We start from the raw sequence: 9,070 nt of genomic DNA on the forward strand, positions 1-9,070 counted from the left end.
TGATACAGGATGATGGTTTAAGGTGGAGCTGATACAGGATGATGATTTAAGGTGGAGCTGATACAGGATGATGGTTTAAGGTGGAGCTGATACAGAATGATGGTTTAAGGTGGAGCTGATACAGGATGATGATTTAAGGTGGAGCTGATACAGGATGATGATTTAAGGTGGAGAGGGAGTGGGAGTGGGAGTGGGAGAGGGAGAGGGAGTGGGAGTGGGAGTGGGAGAGGGAGAGGGAGAGGGAGTGGGAGTGGGAGTGGGAGAGGGAGTGGTAGAGGGAGAGGGAGTGGGAGTGGGAGTGGGAGAGGGAGTGGGAGTGGGAGTGGGAGAGGGAGTGGGAGAGGGAGTGGGAGTGGGAGAGGGAGTGGGAGAGGGAGTGGGAGTGGGAGAGGGAGAGGGAGTGGGAGTGGGAGAGGGAGTGGGAGAGGGAGTGGGAGTGGGAGTGGGAGAGGGAGAGGGAGTGGGAGTGGGAGAGGGAGTGGGAGAGGGAGTGGGAGTGGGAGAGGAGAGAGGGAGTGGGAGTGGGAGAGGGAGTGGGAGAGGGAGTGGGAGTGGGAGTGGGAGAGGGAGTGGGAGAGGGAGTGGGAGTGGGAGAGGGAGTGGGAGAGGGAGTGGGAGTGGGAGAGGGAGTGGGAGTGGGAGAGGGAGAGGGAGAGGGAGTGGGAGTGGGAGAGGGAGTGGGAGAGGGAGAGGGAGTGGGAGTGGGAGAGGGAGTGGGAGTGGGAGTGGGAGGATAATGATACAGGATAATGATTTAAGGTGGAGCTGATACAGGATGGTGGTTTAAGGTGGAGCTGATAAAGGATGATGATTTAAGGTGGAGCTGATACAGGATAATGATTTAAGGTGGAGCTCATACAGGATGATGGTTTAAGGTGGAGCTGATACAGGATGATGGTTTAAGGTGGAGCTGATACAGGAGGATGATTTAAGGTGGAGCTGATACAGGATGATGGTTTAAGGTGGAGCTGATACAGGATGATGGTTTAAGGTGGAGCTGATACAGGATGATGATTTAAGGTGGAGCTGATACAGGATGATGGTTTAAGGTGGAGCTGATACAGAATGATGGTTTAAGGTGGAGCTGATACAGGATGATGATTTAAGGTGGAGCTGATACAGGATGATGATTTAAGGTGGAGCTGTTACAGTGAGGCCCTTATTTGGTGATTTTACTGCGACTGCTTCATACAGATTAGTGCAGCTGAAGGGCGGAAGTGGCTTTTAGAAGAGAAGAAAGAGGAGTGAGGGGAAATGTGTGGCTCAGTCCTACAGGGTTAGCTTTAGAGTCATGTGACCAGTCTGGACTAAACAATGCCAGGCAGTCTGAGAAGCAGGTCGTGACTCAGACTCATATTAAGCACAGTTACTCAGAGGAGACTCTTACGCACTGAGTTCAGATTCTGATGGTAGAAAACAGAGCTGTGGGGGTTTAGGCCGGAAGCACAGTCCTTCCACTGCAGACGGCTCCAACCCTGGAGTCTGAGGAGAGGCTGAGAAGGGGACAGATGTTCTAGACGGCATTATATTGAGAACGGTTCTGTAAATTACTCTCGCCAGTCTTATCTAACCTTATCATGAAGTGTAATGTGGGCAACAACTGGTCCAGCTGTGGCAACACCTAAAGCCCAGCCTGATGTTAGAACTCGGGTCCTTCTGAAGCCGACTGCGTGAAATGTTTGTACAGCATTTCTATTCTGGGCCAGAACCAACCCAACTATGCCAGGTGTGGCTTTGCTCTGACACCACCTAAAATGAGTCATGGCCCAGTTCTGACCCACAATTACATACTCATCTGGCCCACATACCACTATGGGATTTGTCCAAATCTGGCCCAGAAAGCAGACGATTATGGTCCAAATGTGGCCTAGTTAAGGCACTTATGGGTCCGGTATAACAATGGGAAGCGCACTGCGGGCCAAAACTTACCCAGCTATAGCCGCCCCATCTGAACATCAGGCCGATCTTATAGATCAGTTTCTACTTTTTAATATATTTACCCAAAACTGGCCCAACTGCTGACCGATGTGACTGCTTCAATGGCAGGTCGCTATGGAATCACAGTGGTCTGTGAGCAAGAGGAATAAGTAAGTGGCCCAGAACCGGGTCATGATTCATTTTACCAACAGAAACCCTGAATATTTACTCCCCAGCATTAAAGGAGGAGTCCAGTTAGTGCCATTAGCCTGCTGATCCAGTCAATACAGTAGCACTACTTCTACACTGTTTATGCTGATGTACAGGAGGCCCCGCCCAAACCCCCCCTTAGCTCATGCTTTATTAATGAAGCAGCCCAGAAGTGAGTGTGTGTGTGTGTGTGTGTCCTCAGGAAGGATGGGCAGGGTGGAACCCGTGTGTGAGTGATATAGGGGTGGTGGTGGCGATGAGTTACTGCTGGATGTTCAGGTCACTGCAGGACGCAGAGCTGAGACAGACTACACCCTTCACCAAACCACGCCCTCCAGCTCCGCACCAGTCCCACACACCATCCTCATCTATATGAGGATAAAGAACCCCCATTCTGTTTGGTTCTGCATCTCTGTTTCCTCTTACAGTGTCTGTGTTTATCAGAAACACTCAGATCTCTCCACACCGTCCTGTCCTTACAGTGTTTCCATTACTGTCCCCATTACTGTCTAACACTCAGAGATGGACATTTCCTCTGTTCTGATTGGCTGTCCTGTATTACGCTTCATTTAAAAATCTGTTTGGGCTGAAACACTTCTGTAGTCTGAATGGGTGGAGTTAAAGTCATGTAGACTGAGTGGGTGGGGCTAAAATGATTTAGTCTGAATGGGTGGAGTTAAAGTCATGCTCTTTAAAACGAGCGGCGTTTGGTTTTATGCTGCAGTAAACCATTAAAAGCATTAGCCAGTGTGAGGTAGAGCGGTGCAGGGAGGGTAACGGCAGGGGTTTTCCTGTTAGCCTGGCTCACACACATTCTTCCTCTCCTCAGCGTCTCGCAGGTGTGGTAGGGAAGGAAACAGGAAGTGAGGGGACGAGCTCAGACACCCTGTAAACTGCGCACAGTGCGAGGAGAGCCGGCCGTGCGAGGAGTGATCAGCAAAAGCTCCTCTAAACCACCTTCATCCTCAACTGACGCCACACTCTGCCCTAACCCCTGTACACTACAGGCACTAGTCCACCACCAGTGCACTAGTTAGGCCACAACAGTGCCACATCCACACACCCGACAGAGCTGTCCCACTGTCAGATCAGTCATTCCCAGTCCCCCCACTGTCTAAAACCCCTATCACGCAATGCTACCAGTGCTGAGAGGATGAAGGCTAGCACAGTCTTCCTCAGAGACATGTGTAGCTCACAACCACATCTTCTCCAACCACCGGAGCTCAACACGCTTGGAGGAGAACGCTAACTGCTAAGTCTGTTATGTTGGCTAACAGCTAACAGACGCCCATCCTGAGTCATGTGGGAGAGGGAGGACCGTCCTACCCACCCAGAGAAAGAGAGGGCAGTTAAGAGCTCTGATAACTCTCAAGTCATGTTGCAAACGTAACTCGGTCCTGCAGATTTCTTCTGTACAACATCCGGAGAATTCCACCCTTCCTCTCTAGAGAGGCCACCCAGGTGCTTGTTCAGTCTCTCGTCACTTCCAGACTTGACTACTGCAACTCTCTCCTGGCTGGTCTCCCTCTGCGCACCATCAGGCCCCTGCAACTCATCCAGAATGCAGCGGCACGGGTCGTCTTCAATGTCCCTAAATTCAGCCATGTCTCTCCACTGCTGCGTTCTCTCCACTGGCTTCCTGTAGCTGCTGCCCGCATCAGATTCAGAACCCTGACGCTGGCCTACAAAGCCAAGTACGGACCAGCCCCTCCGTATCTAATGGCAATGGTCAAAAGCCGATCCGCACCAAGAGCCCTTCGAGCTTCAAGTACGGCTCGGCTCGACCCACCATCCCTCAAAATCCGCGGAAGACAAGCGTCCAGGCTTTTTTCTGTCCTGGCACCAAAGTGGTGGAACGAGCTTCCCCTGGATGTCCGAACGGCCGAGTCGCTCGCTGTCTTCAAACGCAGACTGAAGACCCACCTCTTCAGAGAGTACTTGGACGAATAGTTCTATGGTCACCTTATTGTATTGTGTTTTGTAATGTCTAAGCTTAGAGGTATCTTTGAATTATTAGTCTATTCTAACTAGCTGAGGTTTTCTTGGGTAAATAGCAAAGCACTTTGTAAGTCGCTCTGGATAAGAGCGTCTGCTAAATGCCGTAAATGTAAATGTAAATGTAAATAACTGACGGATGGCTGTGGCATCATTTGGGATCAAATCTGCCACTGAAGACAGCTGCTCCGCTCAGACTTAGTCGCTGAAAGTGTTTACCCCGGCAGCTTGGAGTCAGCTGGCCTTCAGGATTTTGTGTACACTCCTAGTAAACCTGTGCAGATGGAGGGAGCAAACACACACACAGCGACAGCGCTCAGAGCTCGGGTGGTAGCTTGCTGAGCCTGGGTATCAAACCCACAACCCTATCAGCACCACCCCGGTGCAAAGGCCGAGCCTCGCTCTGGGCGAACTACCGTCATCCCAGTGGGACTCCTGGGGATGGAGCGTGTCTCGCTCTGCAGGAGTAACTCTCAGGTTTGACCTGCGACTCCAGGAGGACGCCAGCAGGAAAGAGCACCACCCTAGCACCGCCTTCCAGACATTTCTGATCTCTCACTCACAGTTAAATGTGGAGAGACGCCATAATCATGCCTGATGAGTAACAGAGCAGGTAGCTACCCGTCTCACCTCCCCGTCAGCACCCTTATTCGCTGTTCCGGCCACTGCTGTTAAACTCGCTGCAACTTGATTTGACTCTCACAAAGCGCTCAGGCCTGTTCTGAGCCAGCGCTCGTCAGCTCGTCAGCTCCTCAGCTCCTCAGCTCCTCAGCAATAATCAGAACCTGTATGACATCACTGCTGCGCGGCTTCCACTGAGGAGGAGCCAGCACTGCTGATCTGCCTGGAACCCCTGTAATGAAGAAGCTGTGCGGTTTTAAAGGGGCCAAGCACCACACAGTGTGACATACAGTGCACCATTACACACTACACACACACACAACAACACACACACCTCTACACACACACCCCTACACACACTCCTATACACACACCTCTACACAAACACCACTACACACACACCACTACACACACACCACTACACACACACCCTTACACACACACCCTTACACATACACACTTACACACACACCCCTACACACACACCCCTACACACACACACACACCCTTACACATACACACTTACACACACACCCCTACACACACACCCTTACATAAACACACCCCTACATAAACACATACCCACACACACACCTTTACATACACACACCCCTACACACACACACCCTTACATAAACTCACCCCTACACACACACACACCTTTACATACACACACACCTACACACACACACACCCTTACATAAACACACATCTACACACACACACCTTTACATAAAGACACCCCTACAAACACACACACACACATACAGACACACATCCACACATACACACACACACACACACACACACACACAAACACACACACACACATACAGACACACACACACACAAACACACACACACATACAGACACAGTAGGTTGATACAGTAAAGCTGTGGGAAACTTATACAAAGTAAAACACTTCTAGTGGTTCAACAGTTGGAAAACTGGAAAACGGCTCTAATCCACACAGAACCCTCTCCCAAAACCCTCTCCCAGAACCCTCTCTCAGAACCCTCTCTCAGAACCCTCTCCCAGTACCCTCTCCCAGTACCCTCTCCCAGAACCCTCTCCCAGAACCCTCTCTCAGAACCCTCTCCCAGTACCCTCTCCCAGAACCCTCTCTCAGAACCCTCTCCCAGTACCCTCTCCCAGAACCCTCTCTCAGTACCCTCTCCCAGTACCCTCTCCCAGAACCCTCTCTCAGAACCCTCTCCCAGAACCCTCTCCCAGAACCCTCTCTCAGAACCCTCTCCCAGTACCCTCTCCCAGAACCCTCTCTCAGAACCCTCTCCCAGTACCCTCTCCCAGAACCCTCTCTCAGTACCCTCTCCCAGTACCCTCTCCCAAAACCCTCTCCCAGAACCCTCTCTCAGAACCCTCTCTCAGAAACCTCTCCCAGTACCCTCTCCCAGAACCCTCTCTCAGAACCCTCTCCCAGTACCCTCTCCCAGAACCCTCTCTCAGAACCCTCTCTCAGAACCCTCTCCCAGAACCCTCTCTCAGTACCCTCTCCCAGTACCCTCTCCCAGAACCCTCTCTCAGAACCCTCTCCCAGTACCCTCTCCCAGAACCCTCTCTCAGAACCCTCTCCCAGAACCCTCTCCAAGAACCCTCTCTCAGTACCCTCTCCCAGAACCCTCTCCCAGAACCCTCTCCCAGTACCCTCTCCCAGAACCCTCTCTCAGTACCCTCTCTCAGTACCCTCTCCCAGAACCCTCTCCCAGAACCCTCTCTCAGAACCCTCTCCAAGAACCCTCTCTCAGAACCCTCTCCCAGAACCCTCTCTCAGAACCCTCTCTCAGTACCCTCTCCCAGAACCCTCTCCAAGAACCCTCTCTCAGTACCCTCTCTCAGTACCCTCTCCAAGAACCCAACACACCGACCCAGATCAGGACTTAACCCTTTACACCCCTACACTGTTCCAGTGTTCCAGGTTCTGTTCATGTTCCTCACATGTCGGTTCTGTTCAGATTAATCAAAGTTCTCCAGAACTTCAGATCCACACCCACAGATGAGAAACCTCAGGTGTGTATGTAGCTTCACCTCACGGTGTTCCTATTATTCTGTCTGATTCATCTCTGAATGATCGTTTATTATAACGCTGGTCTTTTCTTCTCCACCTGCTCTGGGTTTCCTGCTGCTTTCTGCTGCTGAATGTGTGACGTTCCCTCTGGGAATAATGAAGTGATCTATCTCTCCACACTACCAGTCAAAAGTTTTAAAACACCCCCATTTTTCACTTCACCTTCACGCCCAGAGAATCATCTGAAATGGGGCGCAGGGGATCAAAATAACTCAAACCTGAAGAATAACTGAACCCCCTTTCTTTATTTATACACTGTGTCTGTTTAGCGTACATAGTTCTAATATTATTATTATTATTATTATTATTATTACCTCTTGATATGTTTATTTTTACTTTATTATGATTCATATTACATTACTTTGGTTTTATATGTGGAAATTACCTGTAGAACAGCAGAGCTGAGCAGACGGCGTTACTGCATCTCTACCGCAGTATTTACCCAACACTGCCCGTCCAGACTGCCCTCATAACCACTAGAGAAAGAGCCTGAACACAGTCACACAGATCCAGCTCTACAGCCCTGAACAGTGGAGCTCTTTCCTTTAGAGAAACTGCAGATGAGGGGAGGACCGTCTCCTACACCATTAGAAGACTCACTCAAGAACACTGGCATAGGCAGCTCACATCACCACAGCGTGCAGCTCAGCAGCTCAGCAGCTCAGCAGCACAGCACTGGAGGAGCTCTGAGTTTCAGCTGTGAGGAGAAGACCTGGAGCTGCAGGTCTGACAGGGGGAGGGCAGGGAGAGAGTCAGTGCTGGGAGGGTCCAATAAGAAAAGCAGAGCAGCATTGCCAGAGGATTACTGTGCAAAGCGGGTTGTTCTAAAACTTTTGACCAGTGATTTGTGTATTTACCTACCTGTCTATGTCTTCATATAGAGGGTATGCACATGATGTCACAGGAGGCAGGAGTGTTAAAAAGGCTGAGTGTCAGCGCTAGCGTTCAGTGTGACTGCGCTATCACACAGACGGGACAGACAGATCCAGCAGTAGGTCAGAGCTTCCTTCTACAGCCTGCTGGACACTGAAGACCACAGAAGACTGGTCAGGCCGTCGGGGGCGGGGCCGAATATAACAGGATTAATAAGCTCTAATGGCTTAGGGGTTTGTTTCTGTAGTCATGTGACCCAACTCTGACCCCCGCCCTGAACCGCTGCAACTCTGCATGTGTCTCCCCTCAAAACAGCCTGCAGCAGTGTGTGTGTGTGTGTGTGTGTGTGTGTGTGTGTGTGTGTGAGAGAGAGAATACACACTGCCAACAGAAGTCTATTCATTCAGTTCAACCCCGTAATTCTCCAATTATCACAAAAACATGTGATAATGATTATATAAATAATTATAATAATTAATATACCATCTTATGATTATTCGAATATTAAGATTGTAATATATATTTAATATATCGCTTAACATCACAGTACAGTAACATGATGGTAGAGTGATGGGGTGTTGAGTGCAAATCTCTTACAGTAACTTCAGCCAATCCCCTCATCCCAAACACCTCATCCCAACACCTCATCCCAACCCCTCATCCCAACACCTCATCCCAACCCCTCATCCCAAACACCTCATCCCAACCCCTCATCCCAACCCCTCATCCCAACACCTCATCCCAAACACCTCATCCCAACCCCTCATCCCAAACACCTCATCCCAACACCTCATCCCAACCCCTCATCCCAACACCTCATCCCAACCCCTCATCCCAAACACCTCATCCCAACCCCTCATCCCAACCCCTCATCCCAACACCTCATCCCAAACACCTCATCCCAACCCCTCATCCCAAACACCTCATCCCAACACCTCATCCCAACCCCCTCATCCCAAACACCTCATCCCAACCCCTCATCCCAACACCTCATCCCAAACACCTCATCCCAACCCCTCATCCCAAACACCTCATCCCAAGCCCTCATCCCAAACACCTCATCCCAACCCCTCATCCCAAACACCTCATCCCAACACCTCATCCCAATCCCCTCATTCCAACACCTCATCCCTACATCTCATCCCAACCCCTCATCCCAACACATCATCCCAACCCCTCATTCCAACACCTCATCCCAAACACCTCATCCCAACCCCTCATCCCAAACACCTCATCCCAACCCCTCATCCCAACCCCTCATCCCAACACATCATCCCAATCCCCTCATTCCAACACCTCATCCCAACCCCTCATCCCAAACACCTCATCCCAACCCCTCATCCCAACACCTCATCCCAACCCCTCAT

This window comes from Salminus brasiliensis, chromosome 8, assembly GCF_030463535.1.
Source record: "Salminus brasiliensis chromosome 8, fSalBra1.hap2, whole genome shotgun sequence".
NCBI classification, from domain to species: domain Eukaryota; kingdom Metazoa; phylum Chordata; class Actinopteri; order Characiformes; family Bryconidae; genus Salminus; species Salminus brasiliensis.